The sequence below is a fragment of the Lepisma saccharinum genome, chromosome 1 (genome assembly GCF_977018435.1).
Source record: "Lepisma saccharinum chromosome 1, izLepSacc3.1, whole genome shotgun sequence".
Lineage (NCBI taxonomy): Eukaryota > Metazoa > Arthropoda > Insecta > Zygentoma > Lepismatidae > Lepisma > Lepisma saccharinum.
In genome coordinates this window covers 164,155,169-164,179,491 of record NC_139229.1, presented here as the reverse complement: position 1 = coordinate 164,179,491, position 24,323 = coordinate 164,155,169, and the positions used below count along the sequence as shown (strand labels likewise).

At 41.1% G+C, this 24,323-nt stretch overlaps 1 protein-coding gene across 3 annotated transcripts in view; it reads left to right on the top strand.

Moving 5' to 3' along the window:
* Positions 1–19,470: 19,470 nt before the first annotated feature.
* The window catches only part of LOC146003604 (uncharacterized), a 92,077-nt gene continuing 87,224 nt past the window's right edge, over positions 19,471–24,323 (top strand). For all 3 annotated transcript variants that reach the window (XM_083141934.1, XM_083141926.1, XM_083141920.1), the window contains exon 1: positions 19,471–19,681. The gene's annotated coding sequence lies outside the window, so the exon portion shown is untranslated. The remainder of the gene's footprint in view (positions 19,682–24,323) is intronic.

Below are 24,323 nucleotides of genomic sequence, written 5' to 3'. Positions count from 1 at the left end.
AAAAATATTAGCTCTCGCGTATGACAGTTTCTGAGTTTTGTTGGGTATATATAGACGAATCGAAATTTTACTTGTTATGTTAAATTGTATGTTAGGGTACATGGTAGGAGAAATCATTGTATATTAGAGTGCTCTTTTAATGATTTGCCTATAACTGCATACAGGCAGCCGTAAATTTAGCATAAAATATCCTGATCCTGTTTCTTCTAGCATGTGCGACGTTTGTTGTGGTGGGATCATTGGGGGAAATGTGATTCTCCCATGATGTCATCTGACTTACTAGCATATGCGATACGAAGAACAGGTGTGTATGTGGCTTACTAGGATTAGGCTCATGGTAATGAGGTCCTAGTAGCTGAAACGTTGTCGGGGTATTTTGCAAAAAATTTCCTTAAACAGTTAACAAATATAATATATATTTTTTTTTAATTCAGACATTAGATGGATTTTACAAATATATTTAAAAAAAATAGGTTAGGTAATTGTGGCTTCTACAGCTCGCCAAGCAGGGTGCTCTTGCATAAGCTCTTATCAGTCTGTAAGTCAGCAACAAGCAACCTGCGCTAGAGGTAGATGCTCTTGACATTATGAAAAATAAAAGCTTGAGTAACTTTTTTTTTTGTGTTTTCTGATTAGTTAAAAAAATACGTAATGTGATGACTCATATCTTCTGATTTCGCGACAAGTTATTACGTAACATTGTGATGACTCATATCTAATGCCCTTTGTTGTATTAACTATAAGGGAGTAAACTATTACACAACATATTGCAACAAGTTATGACGTAATGTGATGAGTCATATCTAACGTGGCGTCTTCTGATTGGTTAATTATTACAGGTGTTTTCAATACGGTCCGCGCTTTTATTATAAAAGACGGCATACACGGCAGACCAGTCAGTCTCGTGAGAGCAGCCGAAGAGTAAGGACGTCCTGTCGCAGCGCTCCTCGTTTTTTGTAAAATAATAGGTATTTAACTTTCTTTGAAGCTACATACCATCTATTATTTTAAGTTCAAAGGTGTTTCACGTGGTTTTTCATAGTAATTTCGACCAGATTGAATTTTGACGTGATCGTGCGTTGTCTATTTCGCCCCGTAAAATTCTATATACATAAAACATAACTGAAAATTCTATCGTAATTACAACTATTGTCCTTTAACATATTTTTAAGCTATATTCTATCAATTATCTTAAGTTTGAAAGTATTTTAAGTACTTTTCCTAGTAAATAAAATCTCATTGAATTTTGGGTTGATCGTGCGTTTTTGCATTCCATCCCTCTATAAGAAACATACCTTAAAAAATTTCCATCGTTATATTTATTTTAACTTTTTTTTTGTTTGTGTGATCTGAGAAAGCATAATGGAATCCACCAGTTTGATCGAATGTGTTACTTGCGAAAAATTAATATCTAAAACTAATATTAGCAAGCACAGGGCAAGATGTAGCGAAACAGGTTCGAGAATTAATCGTTCGTTACCTTCTAAGTCTTGTGCTCGATGCGGAAAGATGATCAGCATTACAAATTTAAGTAAACACCTCAAAATTTGCAAACCATCGACCGGACAAGGAACATTGAAAAGAAAAATCGATAATTCAGAAACGGAAGCTTCCACTTCCAAGCAAATTAAATTATCTAATGAACGCAAACCAATTAGATCTGCATTCAACGACCAACTCCAGGATTTTTCAATTAAGTCAGAACCAGGCCGTGACATCCTTAGTTTCTTGGACGAAACGAAAACATCTGTACTAAATATTTTGAAAGATAAACTTGAAAACAACTCTATAAAAGTATACGTTGTTCTGTTTTCTGAATACGAAAAAGTCGATGGCACAACGAGTATTTTTTACCATCGTACAAAAAACCAGACTTTTTATTTTGCTGACGTCGAAAATTTGGACAACTTCTATTCTAAAGTTACCAATGAGCTGGTTAAGAAACATGACGGTTTCGAGGCTAAAGGGTCGGGATGGTCTCTGTGTGGAAGTCCTCACACGTTAACTGTTTACGTGAACCAATTCTCGCCTCTTCGTGCATCCAGCTACGTTCCTCTTCCACCGAACATTCAACACAAGAGGGCTGTGTTAAATATACAGAACAGCGATAAAAAATGTTTCCTTTGGTGTATATTGGCTGCACTGCATCCTGTTCATTGGTCAAATAATCCAGAACAGGTTTCTAATTACAAACAATACGAGTCCGAGTTTGAAAGTGTAATGTCTGGCATCGAATACCCGGTGACATTGTCGGATATAACAAAGTTTGAAAATCGTGCAGGAAAACGCATCGCTATTAATGTATATTCCTTCACGTCAGATAAATATCTCGTGCATCCCGTCAGGATAAGCGATATCGACGATGACGATGCTCGTGTGATTAATCTTCTTCTCATTTCCAACGAGGATGTTCATCACTACACGCTAATTCGTTCTCTACCACGTTTGGTCAGAAGTCAAACTACCAAGCATGAACATTGCATCGAAGTTTGCCCGAGATGCCTAACCACGTTCGACGATCGTGACCGACGTGATCATCAAAATCTTCATAGTCGTCAAATTGCTATCGATAAACTTGCCGAACATAAAATTTATTGCGGCGACAACAGACCGGCTAGAATGTTGATGCCCGAAACGAACGAAGTCGAAGAATTCAAAATGCACAAAGCATTGTTAGAACATCCTGCAATCATCGTCGCAGATTTCGAGTCTTTCCTGAAACCACTCTCCTACTGCGAACCGGATCCCGAACTTTCCTCCACAACGCCGTACCAGCTTCATCAACCTAATAGTTTCGGCTATGTTGTTGTGCGACGTGATAAAATAAATGAAGCATATATATACCGCGGGCCAAATGTAATCGAACACTTCCTGGAAAAAATGGTGGAGGAGGTTGAGGTACTTGGTAGCGTACTGCTTACATCAAAACCAATGGCACCTTTAACTGAAAATGAACTTCAAAATTACAATTCCACTGAGGTGTGTCCGGTATGTGATCAAAGTTTCACTGATGAGAACAAAAAAATATTCCACCACGATCATTTCAGCGGAAACTACATAGGTGGAATTTGCAACACGTGCAATCTTAAAATCCAGAAACCTAAATTCATCCCCATATTCTTTCACAACGGAAGCGGATATGATTTTCACCACCTGGTGAGACATCTTGGCTACGATCCGAAACGTATAGGTGTCTTGGCCGAGAATGAAGAACGCTACATTAGTCTCAGCAAGCAAGTGTCGATTCCGGGAACGAAAAATACAATCGAGATGCGCTTCCTGGATTCGTATAGATTTCTCTCTGCAAGTCTGGATGCTTTAGCGAACAAACTCACCGACGATCAATTTAAAATAACTAGAGCTAGTTTTCCCAACGTAGACATAGAACTCGTTAGACGTAAAGGGGTTTATCCTTACGAATATGTTAGTGATAATTCTAAATTTAACAACGAAGCTCTCCCACCTCCAAGAGAATTTTACAGCAGACTCAGAGAGAAAGGAATCACGGACGAAGAATACCAACACGCGCAACTTATGTGGGAGAAATTAGAATGTAGGACACTCGGAGACTACCACGACGCATACTTAAAATTAGACGTGACGATACTCGCGGATGTTTTTCAAGCGTTCAGGAAAACGGCAACGAATATTTATAAATTAGATCCAGCGTATTTCTACAGCCTAACGGGATTAGCGTGGTCGGCAATGTTATTCCAGACAAAGGTCAAGCTGGAACTGATATCGGACGTTGACATGTTACTTTTCATCGAAAGAGGGATACGAGGTGGAATGGTACAATGCGTACAGAGACATGCAAAAGCTAATAACGTACACATGAAAGAAGATTACGATTCAAATCGAGCATCGAATTACATCTTCTACGCCGACGTTAATAATCTCTACGGACATGCCATGGTTCAGAAACTTCCTTACGGGGGATTCGAATGGTTAGATCCCACTTCGATAGACATTATTCATTTCGACGATAGCGAGTGTGGTTTCTTCGCAGAGGTAGATCTCCAATTCTCCGACCACCTGCACAACACGTTTTCGGATTTGCCTCCGACTCCCGAAATCAAATGTCCACCCGACTCGGTTCAAGACAAGCTTTTGTTAACATTGGACCCTAAACAGAGATACGTCGTCCACTACAAGAATCTCCGGTTTTTGATTGGGAAGGGTGTTGAGATAGTAAATGTTAGAAGAATACTAAAGTTTAAACATTCCACGTGGTTAAGACCTTACATAGAAACTAACACACAACATAGAACAGCTGCCACTTCCGATTTAGACAAGGACTTCTTTAAATTAATGAACAATGCGGTGTACGGAAAGACCATGGAAAATGTTAGAAAGCACGTAGACGTGAAATTAATTTCCGATATGAATAAATGTCGGAAGTGGATAGCCGATCCTAGATTCAAGTCGAGAAAAATTTACAACGAGAATCTGGCACTTTTCAATCTAGATATAAAATTGATGAAATTCAGAAAACCAATTTACGTTGGCGCAACGGTTCTCGACTTGTCGAAACTTTACATGTTCGAATTTCATTATAACGTGATGAAACCCTTCTACAATGATAAGATATCACTTTTGTACACGGACACCGACAGCTTCATTTACAGCATACAAACACCTAACATATACGAAGACATAAAAAATCCTTCCATGCTTGAGTATTTCGATACTTCTGCGTATCCTCAACCCAACAGATTTGGAATTCCATCTCGTAACAAAAAAGTCCTAGGTAAACTGAAAGATGAATGTAACGGTGATATTATTGTCGAGTTCGCGGGTTTGCGTTCGAAGATGTATGCCATGAGAACAGAGAGTAGCGTCACGAAGAAAGCAAAAGGTGTGGGCAAAAATACGGTGGAGCACAAACTCACCTTCCACGATTACATCGATTGCCTTTACTCACAATCGACGATACTAAGTATAGAACAAAGAATCCAGAGCGTCGACCATATCATCACCACAAACAAAGTTACAAAAATTGCGCTGGATCCCGATGACGATAAGAGGTGCGTCCTCGAGTGTGGTATTCACACATTGCCTTGGGGACATCGTCGTTTAGAAATAAATAAGAATTGCGCACAGTGCAAATAATTAGCACTCACCACCACACTCAACAATTTTCACTAACTCAAAAAAAAAAAACATTTTGTTACTCAGTAAAAAAAAAACACTTTGACTGTCATTACAAAATAAAACTTTGACCGTATCCTTAACTCTTTCACTGCGGAATTCTCTGGAACACAATATCCCTTGGCTGCGTAATTAAATTTGAAAATATATTTTTTTTATAAACAAATAATTTTCACAATTACATTGCATTATATATGAGAGAGAACTTACAAAAGTCATTCCTTGCACTTGAAAACCATTCTGTAGTCCCTGGTGGTATGATATTTTGAAATTTTGAAGAAACAACATTTTTTTTAGAAACAACAATTTTACAAACATTTTTTTAGAAACAATAATTTTACACAATTACATTGCAAAATATGTTATAGAGAACTTACAAAAGTCATTCCTTGCACTGGCAAACCATTCTGTACGTATACCCTGGTGGTATGATATTTTGAAAAATTTTGAAATTTTGAAAAAAAACAAACAAAAAAAACCATCTGTTCCATGATGTTACGGACGGAGGTACAAATTCTTCATCAGACACTACACAATCACTGTCACCACTTGCAGTCTCATAAAAACTGTCGCTATTATCGTCACAACTTAATTCACCTTCTGATTCTGAGTCGGCAAATAACAGTTGAGTAACATCATTATCAGACAAGTGTTGACGACTTGACGAAGTCATGTTGTTTATATTCGAACATGCATTTGAAACTGACATGTCAGAGAAACTCAACGCTCGTATGTCAAAGAATTCTAAACGGAGGCGTAATTAGTGACATCATACGGATAAAAACAAAACTACAAGTTCAAATAGTTCCAAATAATATCAACAGATGTCAGAAGGCTACTAAAAGCGACGTACTGCAGAAATGCGACACCCGCAGCGAGTGGAAGTACGAAGTCGCAATAATGCGACTTCCGCAGAGCAAGGCACCTGGCGTGCTGTGCATAAATGCGACGACCGCAGCGAAAGAGTTAAATAACCAGCATGCCTATGAACTTGTTCGGTTTCAAAAAACAGATCATCATGGAAACTGCACCGTCCATACCAGATCATGAAGTCTTACCTTCCGTGTTACCTAAACTCAACGGTCTGTTGATCATTCACCTCAACAGCATTTGGACGAAATTGGACGAGGATGTGGGCAAAAACTTTTACGTCTTCAACAACAATTTACATTTTTACGAAATTCCGATCGGGGGGAAACTTCAAATCATCGTGAATCCGGAAAACGTAGGCGAAATCAAAATATCTACCGGCAAGAACATTTTTCGAATCAAGCACGACAAGATGCTTTCTAACATGGCGTACGATGTTTCTGCAGGCGATTGTCTTTACGTGGAACTCCTCGGAGATTATGACAAACTCATTCCTCTCTTCGTAGAATTACGAATCACCTATCCTATTATAAATAACCGTTAACCAAAATGCCTAACGACATTTTCGGCAACACCAAGCGTGTAGACCACGCAGAAGAGATTCTCATGTTGGATGTCCGAATTAAAAAGTTGAGGAGCGATTTGATCGCTTTGCAGGAGACCTTAAACAAAAGTTTAGAGTCGGAGATCGCTACGCTCCAAACGCAATGTCTCGATCCCATTCTGAAAATCGATTCCGAACTGAAAACGCTCATAAAAAATTACGTCGACGTACCTTCTTACGACAACGTTCAAAATATACAGTTGAGCGTGGATTCGCTTCAAAATGATTTGGCCAAATTACAGCAATTTCAATCGAAAAATGAAGATTGGGAAAAATTGAAACTCGAAATCGAAGAACGAACTTCGGCAAACTAAAAGAATTTCTCTGAACTTCAAACCGTCGTGAACGATATCGACGTAGAACGCTTGCATGTCGTCGTTTCCAAATTACAAGAAGAATTCACCGGCACGTTGGAAGAAATTAAATCCAAGTTACAGACTTTGGAAGATACCATGACGAACCTACCATCGTCAGACGAACTGCAGGTCATCGGTAAAAGCGTCGCGAACATAAAAATTCAATTGGAGGCTTATCAAGATTTCGAACACATTCAAACCACCATCGCTACGCTTCAGGCGTCTCTGGAGTTGATCAACGAAGAAATTAAAAATATTCACGCTGAAGCAAGCGCGTTGACGAGCATACAAGACACGTTAAGCACGGTCCAGCAGAAGATCGAATATTTAGAAAATTTGAACGTCGAATCCAATCTTGCTCATTTTCATCACGTGCTGGACAACATACAGGGTGACTTGGAATCGTTATTCGAAGGAAGATTTGGAAAAATTGAAAACGGCGGTGACGGCATTATCCGAATCGAGCGACATCAAAAGTTCATTGAGCGATCTCGAGAGTAGGGTGGCCAATCTCCCCACCTCCAAAGAATTGCACGCTTTGAAAAGGAACATATCACGTATGCTGAAACGACTAGAAACGGAAACGGCGAACGTGGAACAGATTCGAGACGAAATCAGTTCGCTGGTGTCGACGCTGCCCACTTCGCAGAGCGTCGCGGATCTTCACACGCAGTTTACAGAGATGCGAAGCATCGTGAACGATCTTACCGAGAAGAGCTCGAAATTGAATCAAGTCGAGAACCTTCAGAACATTGTCGTCAACATCAGAGATCAAGTTGGAGTGCTGGAATCCACGCAGGAATCGACGCTGGTCTCTTTCGGTGCCAAGTTGCAAGAACTCAACGAAAACTACAAGCAGTTAAACGTGGAAGTGAAAATCAAACCGTCATTTTCTACCGTAACGGATACCATAGTCGAGCATTTGTTGCTCATCGAAAATAAACTCGGACACGTTCACAGTAATCTGCTCAGCGTCGACACTAAATTCGCCAAATTGTTCACCTTGCAAGCCATCGAAATCAACAGCGTTCCCAATCAACAGAGAATCTCCACGTTCGTCGAAGGTAACAAACTGTACATGTTACATCCTTATCATCCGTACTACAAATTTCTCCTCGATGGCACGATTCAGGTAAACGAATTTTCGTACTGGTCTCACGGCAGAAAAGCTAGCGTTCCCACCATGACTTTGATATCGAATCGTGGTGTCCAGAAAGCAGGAAACATTCCTCTGGCACGTTGGAACGAAACGCGCAACATATATGAAATACACGAAGACGAAGATCTTACCGTTTTCGACGTGAGTGCCGGCGATAAGCTGATCATTCAAAACACAGGTGAGGTACCACCCTCTTTGAATCCCATCACGCTCGTGCTTCTCTTCAAACGTAATCTCTAAAAAATGTCTAGGCAAGCCATCGTCGAAGAATTGCATAAACCTGCACGCCGCAACTACGAACGTTTAGCTGTGGTAACCAAGGGAATCGATGACCTCTGGCAAAGTGACCTCGTGGAGATGAGCAGCGGCAATTTAAAAAATGTACATAAATTGAACAAGGGCTACAAGTACCTCCTCACCGTCATAGACACATTTTCGAAATTCGCATGGGCTCTGCCGTTGAAGGCGAAAACGGGAACATGCGTCACGGAAGCATTCAAATTAATTTTTCGCGAAAGCGGCGGCAGACGACCACGGTTTTTGCACACGGACAACGGTAAAGAATTTTACAACGCCGTATTCCAAAAGTTTATTCAAAAACTTGACATTCGACATTATTCGACTTTCAGTCACATCAAAGCCACCATCGTGGAAAGATTTAATCGAACCTTGAAAACACACATGTGGAAACGATTCACGCTTCGGGGAAATTACAAATGGGTCGACATCCTGCCGGAACTCGTCGACACCTATAATGATACGGTACACAGAACGATAGGCATGAAGCCAGCTGACGTTACGAAATCTGACGAGCAGCGTTTAATTTCTACAGTTTACTGTCCAAAGTACACTCCGACTACCAAGAAATCAAAATTCAAAATTGGAGACCAGGTGTGGATCAGCAAATTCGAACGCACCTTCGAGAAGGGATTCACAAAAAATTGGAGCACGGAACTTTTTACGGTGGTTCGAGTTTTACCCGGAAACCGACACACGTATATAATAAAAGATAGTAGCGGCGAGATTTTGAAAGGAAGATTTTACGAAGAGGAACTCTCTAAAACGAAACACCCCGACACGTACCTCATCGAGAAAGTATTGCGTAGGAAAGGTGACAAACTGTTTGTCAAATGGCTGGGACTTCCGGAAAAGAGTTGGATCGACGCGAACGAAGTGATCTTGTGAGCACGTGGAACGTGGTGAAGCGTCTACCGGATTCGGAAAGTCAAACGAAAAAAAAGAACGGCGAGTTGCTTCCCGACAGCAACCGCTGTCTGATCGTAGGTCCTTCGGGGTGTGGGAAAACGACACTGCTCGTGGACAATTTTCTCCTCGCACCTAATTGGTTAGATTGGAAGAACAGGCACCTGTACGTGTTCTCGAAAAGTTTGGAGCAATCCAAATACCAGCAACTGATGAAACTGTACGATGGTCTGGACATTGCAACGTTCGCTTCGGAAATAAAAACACTCGACGATTGTCGTGAAAATTCAGTCGTTGTGTTCGACGATGTCATCCTGGAAAATCAAAATGAAATTCGCAACTTTTTCACGCAAGGTCGTCACAATGGAATGGATTGCTTTTACCTAGCTCAAACGTTTTCCAAAATTCCAAAACAGTTACTACGCGACAACGCTAATTTCATATGTTTGTTTCGTCAAGATCACACCAACCTCAAGCACGCGTACGATGACTACGTAGGCGGAGACATGAACTACAATCAATTTTCGGAACGCTGCTCTTCTTGCTGGAACAGTGACGATTTCGGATTCGCGACGATCGACATGACGAGGAAACCCAACGACGGAAAATACAGAAACAAAATCAACGACTTTCTAAACGTTGCAACGTTGTGAGAAACGACGTGTATAAATAACGTTATGACGAAACGAAAAATCGAAGACGAAAATCTTAAGCTTCGCGATTACCTCGCGACACGCTTCAAAGGTTGGAAATCCGAGAATCGCGGATTCTACGAAGAGAAGAAACGTCAAGATCAACCTGTGATCGATGCCATCAGCGATCTAGGTAAAGAAATTAAAGGTGTCACGGAACAAAATAAAAATTTGATCAACGAACTCGTACCACTCGCAGCTAAAAGTTACACTGTACCCACGCCCATTTCGAGCATTCCCTCGACGCCGTTCGAACTGAAGGAAGTACCACGACGTCAAGCCATAAGCAGCACGTCTTCGGATAAAATCGAGTTGGGACCTTTGGCACGAGACTACCTGAGCACGGGGAAATTCGACAAGGATGAAGTGTTCGGATTGTATCCGAGCATGGAAACCAACGAAGGCGGTGGTGTCGTGTGGAAGATTGGGAAATCGAAGGTGACCTTCGAAGGCAACGACATTAAAGTCAATTTAGGCGAGAAGGATAGTTGGACCAGGTATCCGGGTACGGTGGGACTGTGGGAACTCGTCGCCAAAAAGCAGCCGAAAGATTACACCGACGAAGATTACCAGAGTTACAGGGAAATTCTGATCATGACGGATGCCATGTACCAGAACAACGACGCCTCGCAGAATAGGGTGAAATCGAGCAGCGGCGAGAAGTACAGGAACCTCATCAAACCTATTTGGAACGAGGTGAAGAGTGGAAGCGGCGTCAAACGCTACAACACGTTACCCAAAGAATTCGTTTGGGTGGACGACGTGAGGAAGCTCGTGGACAGATTGTTGGTGATAGCCGGCGAAGAGAATGCAGGCAATCGTAATTTCCACAACGAGAAGGTTGGCATCGTGGACATGATCAGCACCAAACTTTCCAACTTCATCGTGAACGACGACAAGGGCATAGGTTACCTGATCAAAATCATCAACACGCTGCCTCCGAGATTCTGGAACGTGGCCGAAGGAAAGGGACTCGTGAACGACATCATCAACAAGTTACCTTTCGAGATGCATTTACCCGGCTACCAGTACTGCGGACCGGGTACCAAACTCGAGAAAAGATTGGAGAGAGGAGACAAGGGTGTGAATCCGTTGGACGCGGCATGCAAAGATCACGACATCGCCTACAACACCACTCGCACCGATCTGGACGCACGTCACGAAGCAGACAAGAAATTGGAGCGTGCCGCTTTCGAAAGGTTCGTCAGCAGAGACGCTTCGCTGGGTGAAAGAGTTGCAGCACTGGGCACCACCATCGCCATGAACACTAAACAAAAATTTGGGTGGGGTGTATAAATAAATAACATACAGTAAAAAAATATTATAACAACAACATGTCTTGTATAACCGACTTACCGCCCGAATTGCTATGCATCATATTCAAACACGCAGTAAACGGAGATTGTGGGGATGTAGGGAAACTTTTAAACATAGCAAGAACAACTCCGAAATTTCGTATCCCTTGTGAAATGCTTATCAAGAATTATCTTCGGGAGATCAGTGGAATGAGGTGCGGTGATCTCGACACACTTCTTTCGGCCGCAGGGGAAAAATTAAACGAGAGAATGGACGAACTGCACGAGGCGAGGCAGGGGAGAAGACGATACACGGATGATTGGCACCAGTCTAAACAGGAGACCGAAGATATCATCTCGCACATGATCGCGTTTTCCGAAGCACGAACTTTCTTCCTCTAACACACAAAAAAATCTTCGATACAAATCGTGAAAAAAATTATACATGTAAAAAAAATGTACGTGTCAAAAAAATGAGACAAAAAAATATACGTAAAAAAATGTACATGTCAAAAAAAATTGCAATGGAAAATTTTTTCATCGTCAAAAAAAATTTGTCTCGTCAAAAAAAAAGTTGACGTAGACATCGGCAGAAAAAAAGTTGCCTTATCGTAAAAAATTTTTATCGTCAAAAAAAATTTGTCACGCCAAAAAAAGTTGACGTGGAAAAATTGTCACCGTCAGAAAAAAAGTTGCCTTATCGTAAAAAATTTTTATCGTAAAAAAAAATTTGTCTTCAAAAAAAAGTTGACGTGGAAAAATTATCACCGTCAGAAAAAAAGTTGCCTTATCGTAAAAATTTTTTATCGTCAAAAAAATTTGTCACGCCAAAAAAAAAGGACGTGGAAAAATTATCACCGTCAGAAAAAAGTTGCCTTATCGTAAAAATTTTTTATCGTCAAAAAAAATTTGTCTCGTCAAAAAAAGTTGACGTGGAAAAATTATCACCGTCAGAAAAAAAAGTTGCCTTATCATAAAATTTTTTTATCGTCAAAAAAAATTGCCGTCAAAAAAAAGTTGTCAAAAAATGTGCAAGAAAAAAAGTACGTGTTAAAAAAAATGTACCTGTCAAAAAAAATGTGAAAAAAATGTAGGTGTAAAAAAAATATACGTGTCAAAAAAAATTGTACGTGTCAAAAAAAATATCACAAAAAAAAGTTGTCAAAAAAATGTGCAAAAAAATGTACGTGTCCAAAAAATGTACGTCAAAAAAATATATGAGAAAAAATATACGTGTCAAAAAAAATGTACAAGACAAAAAATGTACGTGCCAAAAAAAATGTACAAGTAAAAAAAAACCTTGATATTTAAATAACACACATCGTGAAAAAAAATCTACGAGATCAAAAAAAAATTCTTCGGTATATATAAATAACACATTGTGAAAAATTTAAAATTCTCTAACACTCTGAATTTCTCTTCGATATGACGACTGAAAAAATGAGTGACCTCCAAGCATTAAAACAAATGCTAAATTTGTCAGTAGAGTATGTAAAAATTCAGGAATTGGAAGTCGGCAAACCTTACACGATAACTTCCGGTTCAATTGTTTCTACCCAGTATGGTCCCAAGGTGCGTCTGTTGCTCGACGGACAATACAGTCTATTTTTACCAGATCGATATGCTAACATGTTATCCGACGAGAAGCTATCTATCTTAATCGAGAACAAAACTCGAATCGTGTACAAGGGGACAAAGGAACTTCTTGGTAAGAAAACAAAGCACGTAATAGAATTTGTTTAACGGCTGTGCGGAGTATATCCTTGGAAAAAATCTCGGAACATATATATATATAAATAACATACCTTGAAAAAAAATTACACGAGAGAGGGAAACAAAAAGAAATCTCAGAACATTTATATATATAAATAACATACCTTGAAAAAAATAACATATAGAGCATCAACATGAAGCCCAAGGGTGTCGTGTACCAGATACCATATTCGAATCTTAAAAATCTAGGTGCCCTCGATGGGTTACTCACCAAGAAACAGCGCGAGAAGAAACGTTCTTGCTTGACCAAAGGACACGGAATGAAATTGCTTCTCAGCACACCTCAATTGAGACGGTTGCAGCGTTCGCGGAAACAGCAAAAGATAGGAGGTTTCATATTCAGCATCCCGGCCATCCTTGCGGCTTTGGGGGCCGTTGGAAGTTTGGCTGGGGGTAGCGCCGCCATCGCGAAAACCGTCATCGACTCGAAGAAGAACAAGGCCGAGTTGGAAGAACAGAAACGTCACAACCTGGTCATGGAGAAGAAAGGGGGGAAGGGCGTGATGAGGAAGTTTAAAAAAAAGAAACAGCACTCACCAACCGAGACATTGAATCTCTGATCAAACCGTTACGAATCAAACACTTCAGAGGCGTTTTCATGTCCGACTCGTTACCTTCAACCGTTAAGAATAGAGAATGCGGCGTAGTCAACTTGGATAGTCAAGAAAATCCAGGCACGCATTGGATATGTTACCACAAAAATGACAAAGCATTCGTTTTCGATTCTTTCGGAGGTGTTCCACCTACAAATTTAGTCCGTTATCTGAAAACGAATAATCCTATATACTACAACGACGAACGCATTCAAAATTTCGGAGACGTGAACTGCGGTCATCTCTGTCTCTCCATGCTCGCGTTTCTCTCTAAAATAAATAAGCAGCAGGTGGAAGATTTCCAGAAAGCATTGTGGAATCTAAAGCATCACGATGGGCGTGTTCCATCTCACGAGCGAATCTTCGATCTTGAAACTCACGCTGCACGACGACATCGTCTATCCTAAATCAGTAGCTCTGCGTGCATTCTACAGCATGTACCTCATACCTAACGTCACGCAGCACAACAACAAAATTAGCGTCGGAAGCGAACATATCGTCGTCCCGCCAGGCCAATACAATCTTTCTACTTTGCAAGCTCAATTACCCAAAGGCATGTACCTTTCTCAAAATTCGGTCACGCACAGAGTCGAAATCCTATCGGCGACGGAGACCGTGGACCTGGGCACCATAGGAGAACTTTTAGGTTTCGAGAACGACACAAAACTCGAAGCTGGCATCAAGCACACGGGAGCCAATATTCCTAAATTCTTGGCCATCGAGACTTTGAACGTACACTGTAACGTGGCGGAAGGCATGATCACGAAATCCGAAGGGGGGTTGTTGGGAAGTCACAAGCAGACGGGAATCATAGCCACGTTCAAACCCAGTTCCGAATTCATGGAACCGATCATCTACACACCCTCTTCGCCGATCTATTTTCCAGTATGTCGCAACCGCATAGACAACATAGAGTTGGTGGTGACGAACGAGAAAGGCGACGTGGTGGATTTCGCAGGTGCAACGACAACGGCCGTCCTGGAGATCAACGTATAATAAATAACACATAGTGTAAAAAAAAAAAATGGAGCAGATCGAAAGTTACGAATTGCAATATTTTCCTCCGAACCGTCGCACGTTCGCAAATTTGAACGAAGCGAACCGGGAGATCGAATACGACGTGGACGTAGGCGACGGGTTCGTTCATCCTCACAGAGCGGACCTCTACCTTCAATTCGACGTGGTGAAGAAGGAAAGCGGAGAAGCCTTTCCGCCCAATGCCAATTTGAAACTCGTGGACAACTTCGTGCCTCACCTGTTCTCGCAGGTGGATGTGAGGAAACACAACACCGTCATCGACAGAATCGATTATCCAGGCATCACGTCGACGGCAGTGGGAACATTGAAATTATCCAAAACGGACGCAGCGTACTATCAAGCGGGAGGATTCGAAGCGGGGACCAAAATATCGACGAGAAGTCACACGGTGCTCTTTCCCATGCGTCTGCTGCCGGGATTCTTCTCGGACTACAAGGAGATCATGTGGAAGGGAGGACTGCGCGTCACTTTTCGAAGAGCGGCCAACGACAACGACGCACTGATGCGATACACCAACTTGAACGCGGACGGCACGCCGATAGCCAACACTTTACCCGAAGCAGCGAAATGCGTCATCCGGAGCATGGAGTTGAGAATGCCGGTGGTGGAATACGAAACGAACTACGCCCTCAAGTACAAAGCGGAGATATTGAAAAGTCCGCAGGTGCCGATTCACTTTCACGGTTACCAGTGCGTGCAGAAGTTGGCGTCGGGAAGTCACATGGAATTCGACGTGACGACTCAGTTCAACAACATACAGTTCGACATGCCAGATTTCGTCATTGTACTCTTTCAGACCGGACGCGATAACAATCAGGAAAAAGATTCCAGCAAGTTCGACGACTGCAAGATGAAGAACGTTTACCTGAAGAACGGAAGGAACGAAGTGTTCCCGCGCGAAAATTACAACCTCGACATGACCAAAGACGATTACCTAAAACTTTACGAAGCTTACACCTCTTACAAGCGCGTGACCGAGGGAAGCGTGGACATGTACTACACGCCCAGCGAATTCAAAATCCGCAAGCCGATGTTCGTCATCAATACCACAAAAAGGAAGCAGGTGGTGGTCAACGATCGCACCAACATCAAGGTCGTCTGCGAGTTCCACGATGCGCTGCCTGCCGATACTCTATGCAGCGTCATCCTGATCGCAGAGAAGTCCTTCGTCCACGACGTGAAGAACGAGAGGGTCACGGAGCAGTTTTAAAATATTCGTAACAAAAATTGCCACATACTAAAAAAAAAAAAAAATCAACATCCAACACATTTTAGGTTACATAAAATTTGTGAAAACCTTAAAATACTGAAATATTAAAACAAACAGAGTCCCTTGTAGGTTAGTTCGATGCGTAAATATAAAAAAAAATGATAGGTTAAGTTATATCACTTAGGATCGTAAAAAAATTTTAAAAAAGTAAGAAAAAAAAGATAGGTTAAGTTGTATCACGTAAGATCGTGATATACCTACCAAGTATGAGTGGGAAAAAAGGGAAAGAAAGGGAAATTTTACTAAAACATCGCTAAACGCTAAAACACAGACAAAAAATTGTCAAAATATGTCAAAAACTGATATTCAATTGATAAAAAAAGAGGCTACAAATGCATACCTACAAAGTATTACTTTGAAACGCCCCAATTACACTACTAGGGTCACTCCTTAAAATACACTACAGTATACTGCTAAAGAATTAAACCAAATACATTTGTGGATTGTTGGTAATGCGGCACCCCTCTGTGCAGGAATTTGCTATTGAGTCTACTATGTTGTTAATAATAATAATAATAATAATAATAATTATGTACAAGTATCTCCTCCAAAAAGCAGAGAGGGGATTGTCTTGCAAAAATATGAATTTCCTGTTTACATCACATGACATCCGCAATTTCTACCTTCCCACAATATTTTTTTCTAGTGTCGTCACTATACACCCGAATCAAACTATGGATAGCAATCATAGCAGCCCACTCTCCCAATTTTATTCGCACACTTACCAGAAGTAATGATGACGTTGAAAAAGATAGCATTAAGCATGCTTTGAAGCCGAGACGTGAACCACATAGCGAATATCAGAAAGGTGTAATATCACGTAATCTAGCAAAGATCACGTAAAAGTTGAAAAGCTAAAGTCGTGTCCTCCTGGCGGTTGACCTGGGCTATGAAATTCCGTTAGTGGAACCGCACGGGGACGTGCAGGAGACGGACGCCCCTCGCATCACGATCGTCTTGGCATTCGCGCGAATACCTCAACGCTCCATGCGGTTTTCTCTGGGCGCAAAACGGAAGCGTGGTGAGCGCCAAAAACACCACACAACAACGTGTGATGTTGGTGACCCAATTTCATATCCATAAAATTGGCAACTCCAAATATGCGGGAGTACGTCAAATGCGCAAAACAAAATCTCAGGTACGAGTAAATTATATTATTTTAGCATCCCTTGTGATGATTCTGCAACAACATAAATTTCCAAGTGATTTTATGATTTTATTTCCTATTTTCAATACAAAAGACATGGTTCAATTGCGCAAAAAATATCCTTCAGAAAAGTTGGATTTTAAGTCACATATTCAGAATATTCTTGTTTGCAATTGCGAATAAAAATGTCCATAAACTATTTTTTAAAATCATAAAATTGTGTTTTAAGGCGGGAATAGGTCCAAATTAAACCAAACAAACTGATTAAAAAACAGTAGTAGTAGCAATAATAATAATAATATAAGAGAGTATAATAGCATAAATTCCAATCATACAACCTAGCGATACATTTATAGATAAATGATGAGAAAAATACCTAAAATTAGATAAAACGCTGTTGAGATTACAGGCAATTGGAAAGAATATGATTTTGCTTTAATTTATCCAGTAAATTATGGTAAGTTTACGGAGGCTGCTAACACGTTCCCCTCCCTTTGATGCTATCACGAGTTCCTTACTGCTTGTTTTCTTTTTATATTGCTGTTCGACACTGCTGCCAGATTTCAAAATATATTTTTTTCTATGCTACCAACAACAATGATCTTTGATCATCTGTTTCTAAGACATCGAAAGTGCAGTAAATATAATATTTTTTATTTGAGGCATTGTGAATAAGAATAAAGATTGTAAAGATTTTCCAACTTTATGAATATAAATGCATTTCTTTTTAGCTCATTTAAGTTTGTTATTTTGAAAATATATTTTGCTATTCTTACATGAAACTTTTAGAGTTTAATCAAGATGGTCATAAGCAACCTCGCATAAACAAATATTGAAGTTCGTACCTGTATATTGTATGTTTAATCATGAGTTGGCCAAATCATTTCGGTAGTTTAGAGATGCATTGATCTTATACCAATAGTATTCAATCTTATTTGAAACCCGATCAGATTTCTCCCTTGGCCGCGAAGGGCAGATTAAAGAAACAAAACTCGATTCACGAACGCGGCGTTCCAGAATATGCCCAATAACAGTTATTGCCATATTTTATAGTAGGCCGATCGGTGATAGGAAAATCATCCTTTACCCGCCTTAGAATGAAGGTACAGTGTTGCCAGAACCAAGAAATTTAAAAAATCGTTGTACCGTACGAAAAACACCATCGTTCAACAATCATAGAACGAGTTTGTATGGCATGATAAGAGGATACCATGTCCAATTTTCGAGGAAATCATTAATGTCCCTGCAATAATATAAACACAAACAATAATAAGTTCCACTAGGGGTGAGAAAGATTATTTTCCGGCATTCATCAATGTTCGATCACAAGACTATCAGCCGTCTTTCAGGTCAGAGATTGATTGAGTATTGATTGAGTTTGTGTTTTAAGTTCACTATATGCACATTAAGGCTAATTGGGACTGGATCTATAGTTTAAAGTGGGATCCGAACCACTATGTGCCGCCACCGGGTATCGAAGCCGGGACCCTTTGATTACAAGGCGACGGCGCTACCACTGCGCCATCGGGGGGGGCTTTTCAGGTCAGAGAGAGACGAGCTTTGAAGAAGTATAAAAATATTTCAAATTAACACAATTCCATGTAGCTGGTTCAAGTAAATAAACACGGGTGAACTAGAGTTGGCCTTTTCGTTGCATTTTTATGCAATGTTACCGACATTTTACACAACCAAGGTGCACTTGGCGCAGGTGTAACGAACGCTGCGTGGTGGGTATTTCCTTGCAGACGACAAACAGCTATTCCGCAAACATGGCGGCGCTCCGAATCCTGACGTCACATGAAACCCACCTATACGCAGATTTCAGACCGAAGCGATACGCGACGCGTGTTTCGCTTTGGAATTAGTTAATCAACAGTACCGTTTCACACCATAGCTGCATGACAGGCCTGCACAAGCCTGCGTACGATTGGTGACATCCTGTAGCAGCACGTGTAGCGTGTCGCTTGTCGTTTTGGTGTGAAACCCTCGTGTCGCGCTGAAACCTCCCTAACTTGTTGATTTTGACCCCTTCCAGAAAAAAGAACTGCCGGGGGCCAACACAGGAAGACCCATTGCTTTTCTGGTGGATTGTTGCCCAACCTGGTCCTCCTGCTAATGCCCTCAGCTGATATAGAATCACTATAGAATCCATAATTGCCACAAAACACCTCACCAACGTCGCAGTTGACAACCCTGACAATGCGAAAGGAGGACATGTGCGCCACGTAGCGTCCGCAATGTGAATTACAAGTTGATGGCGTTACCATCGCGTCACGCATCGCTTGCCCTACTAACGGCGGATCTCGGAGCTCCGAGGCGAAAAGCTTGGGGTTTGTCGGTGGTCGCAGGGGAGCAACTAGTCGAGACGAGATCGGCGCGGAGCAAAGTTAGCGCGTGTGGAGTGCGTGTTTCTAGAGTGAGTGACGCGGGGCCAGTGTGCTACAAAACTTGAAATAAGCGGAATCTGCATTCTGTTGGTCTCCGCGACCTGCCAACAGTGTATCCCGGACGGAACATAATAAATTTGAAGGTAATGTAAACAATTCTGCATATCCTTTCTCTACATGACCGGTTTACAATAATACTACGTAGCACTTGTAAAAGAAAGTGTAGACGCGGTTTCTATCTTCGATTTCTTTTAGTCTCGTAGGGTTTATTTTGCTGGTAATTCATCACCTTTTCCTCATTACAAATTCTTTACTAACACAGTGAGGCAGTTTGCTTGTTTGTTGTACTAATATTGACATGTATGAGTATGGCTCTTCAACAGGTGATGCCGGTCTATTGCCGTGGTTGAGTGGTTTGCGTGAAAGCTACGAAGGGCCTGATATCAAACATTCCTACTCTATGTAATGAATACTTCTTTGTGCCTATTACCTTCTCTGTTTTATCAATTCGTCATTCATCTTCATCGTCACGTCGAACCAAGAAATGTAGAATAGTGGCGTAACATAAATTAAGTACATATAATACGACTCATCAAAGTTTATTTTAACACTGCTTATCCTCAGATCGATCAATCGGCACTAGACCTATAGTTTAAAGTGGGATCCGAACCATAGTCAAACCAATGTGCCTCCACCGGGGATCGAACCCGGAACCCCTTGGTTACAATGCATCTCCATGGGGAAGGCCCACTGTTCATCAGGTATCGCAATGCAAAACACATATCGAGAAGTAGTCAAGGGCAACGGACCTTGGTCAAGGATTTATTCAAACTTTTCCATCTGGTGGGCTAAGTCCGTATTTAGGGTGTTTAAGGCTAATTTTAGAGCCAAAATTACTATACATCCAGCCTTTATGAAAAATATTATGATGTGTTGAGGAAATTTAAGAAAGTTTTAGGTGGTGCGGGCCTGCATAACACTATCGCTTTGTTAATTGTTTGCGTATCATTTCTGCTACTTTCAGCTAATCGCGACGAGCTATCGCTTTGTCTGGCCCAGGTTTATATATGTGTGTGGAAGCCACCCTCAGACCCCGTATATATACAAATATCAGTTATAACTTTTAGGTCAACTTATTTTTTATGATTAGTTATATGCTTTTTTATATCAGATTTCAAATAACTCGTTAATTTGTTCATCTTATGGTCGTTTCCAAAGCATTTTTTCCCCCACTGGAACCTATTTGTAAATGAAAGCCCAGGTCTGTATCTCACGCCCCGTAATTCTGGCCTGTACTTTGTAATCAAAGAGTCTGGGTTCGATTATTGTGTGGACAGATACGGTAGTACGAATGCCAGTTTGGCGAATATGTTTTTTGTAACTATGGATCTTTATTTCATGTAGCTACTACAAAATCAAAAAGCTCGTGGAGTACTAACATGAATAACCTACTCACGATCTGTCCACGGAAGGTTCCGGGGGCGAGTCCTACCCTGGACATCGGTGTCTGTTCGTGAATTTCATTGTTTCTTTGTTTGTTTGTTTGAGTTGGTGTTTTAAGTCCACTTTATGCACAGTAAGGCTAATCGGGACTGGACCTGCAGTTTGAAGTGGATACGAAGCACCATGTGCCACCACCGGGTATCGAACCCGGGACCCCTTGATTACAAGGTGACGACGCTACCACTCCGCCATCGGGAGGCCCTCGTGAATATCATATAATACTCATTCATCCTTGTCATTGCGATCACCCAATGTGGCAGAAAAGTGACATTAAATAAGAAAAACACGAAAAAAAGCTAAGCATACAATTCAGGGGCGACAGCTTTTGAAAACCATTGGTTAGGCTCAAACACTTGAGTTGTAAGTTTACAAAAAATCCCATAAATCTCCCTGTTATGTATCATGATATTAATGCACACCAATAATGCATCCTTACCTTTTTTAAAAAATCTGTTATTAACTGATTTTAACAAGAACTCCACTACGAATCACGATAACAAATACAGGATATAATAATAATCAGAAGAACGCAACCAATTATTGGGTGGGTTTGGGCTTCACGGGCCCATAGGAGTTGGCGACACTGATACCATTCAAAAATCCAACATCCTCCAAAATTTCCTAACTGCCCTCCCTAAGCTTTTGACGAAATAAGGGCAGCAGAACAGTGTGCTACTCTGCAAATGTAGCTCCAACATTTTCCTCTTTAGTATGATATCTAAGTATATGTATGGAAGGAACATGGATACAAGATCGAGTAATAACTATTAGTATTCGTGTTTTTTTATGTAACTTTAGGTGACGATGAGGATAAACTGCATTCGAATAAATTGTCAGGGTCTATGGCTTCATAATGATTTATCAACACCCATGCTTTGGAATTTTTCCCCAACGTCTTCCTAAACACATTTACCACAGCTTAATTTATAGACATTTTGTCATTAAATATAACCTTATGTCCCCCCACTCCCAAACGCACAACTTCCAGTTGGCCACAGAGGCTAGCTAATAATGAATATTAATGGCACGTAGAGCCCGGAGGAGTGCGAAAAGACAGAGAAAGAATTTGCTTCAAATCCACTTCATGATCAGCTAAACTAACAGGACCTAACAATACCTACAGTTTGAAAGAGGAACCACAACCTTTGTTCAATGTACCTCTACCGGGAATCGAACCCTGGTTCAGGTGGCATAATTAATATTGATAATAGTGTATACATTATTGAAGTTAGGTGGGATGAGGAATAATTCCTTGAGATGAAAAATAATCTGTATTTGCCAGTGATGGCTCGTTTCATGCTCCCCCTTGTTAATCTGCAGCCTGGCTAAAAATGACGCCACACAGTGCTCTGATGTAGTCTTAATTATTCTAGTTTATTCTAAGCATTCATATTTATTTTTTATGTACGTATTTTTAGTACGAGGAAAGTTCGCATGTTATATGGATCCCTTACACTATCAAAAGAACGTCAGATCTTGTGGGTCACTCCCTTCTATGGCGCTCTTGGAGTTTCAGATGTATTTGAGGAAATTTTAAGTGGCTGACAAAAATGAACTTCTAGTTATCATATTACCATCGCACCGAGGCAGTGTCATGCAAGAATATACTAAAAATCAGATAAGATGGACACCTTCAAAGAACACTTAAACTGCTCGGAAAACCATTTATAGCAAATCAACATTACTGAAGACCTGGTCATCCTTTTCTCAAAGGTGCTTCCGAACATGTTTACGGGATCATCAAGATGTCAACACTTACTGCTTTGAGATTACAGGGATGAGATTCAACCACGAGATGCGTGGAGGGAGCAAGGCATCGGTGGGTCTATATTTGTCTTTCGTCGCGAGAACAAAGGGACCCCACACGCTCCTTCCGAAGAGAGGAAGGCCTTCAGACTTGACACAGGCAGGCTCCAACCTTTATCACTTGCACCGCAAGCACATGAGCTCCAGATCGTTCTGGACAGGTGACACACAGCAGCAGGTGGGGAAGTGAATTCTTATGTTTAATTCTTGACATTCAAGGTGCAGTGGCGGAGGATGGAGTTGCTCGATGTGTAAGCGCCGACTTTGGGGGTACAAGGCACTTTCTGCTCCACCTCCCACCCCCAATTCACGTAGAGGGACACATTATATATATATATACACACTCGTATTTACACGTATAAAACATTGTTTATGCCAACCTTGCCCCCCCCCCCCCCCAAATTATCTTACGTTGGCGCCTCTGGGCGCCAGCACTTGTTGGTCGAACCCACTGGAAATTAACGTCGTTCATTGATTTAGAAGGAAGCATGAAGCTTTTGTTCATGATGAATGTTAAAAGAAACAACTGTTAGGTAATATTCGAACGCCAGACGTGGATTATAGCAATGCCGCCCACAGGATTTTTTCTTAGGGGAGAATTAGAGCACTATAATTGGGCTCTACCAATAAATAAATAAGCAGCATTGCTGAATGTGGGGGGAACGTGAGGTTATGCTGTCCCCCCAGATAAGAAAATTCTCATAAAGCATCCCCCCACTAGGATAATTTACATAGGCATCCTCCCACCAACTGCATTTTCTCCATATTGACCCATACAAGTATCCCACTACCTTTCCCCAAACTGGGCAAAGCATCCCCCCTCCTCCAGCCAGGAATTTGCACTCCCTGAGGGCAGAGTAAGATTTCATATCTAGCCCTTCAGCCATAAAATCTCATAGTTTACCGTTTATTATTATTACTGTTGATTTACAAATCATAAAATTGAAACTGAACTGAAAATACTGTGGCGTTGTTGCCCAGTTGAGACTCGAGCCCACTATTCCTTTCCATAAACATCTAATCACTTTCTTGATGAACAGTTCTTTGTCTTTGTGTACTTTTTCACGTTGCACAGATATGGCACCCCTCGTCCATGTTGTCACTCTACAATTCCACCATGAAGTGTTTTTCAGATATCGCGGGGAAGGGGGCAAATGCCCTCCTTGGCTATCGTCTGCGAACGTCGCTTCATTTCACTTCCGTTTATTCCAACGTCCAAATCAACCCAATTGCAATTGTAATAATTACACTTCAAATTGACTGTGCGACTCTTTACTCTGCACAGCAACCTTAGGGGGTCTGTTATGAAAGCAAACAATGTTGCTGTCATCTGCTTCAGTATTAGAAGGCGTTCGTGCCAGGCACCGACCGTTCCATATTCTCTTTTGCACGTTGACAGTGTTCTCACGTACCATGTTATTCAGCGTGGCACTTCAAGTTAACACGATCACAAGCCATTCATAGACAGGATGAAGG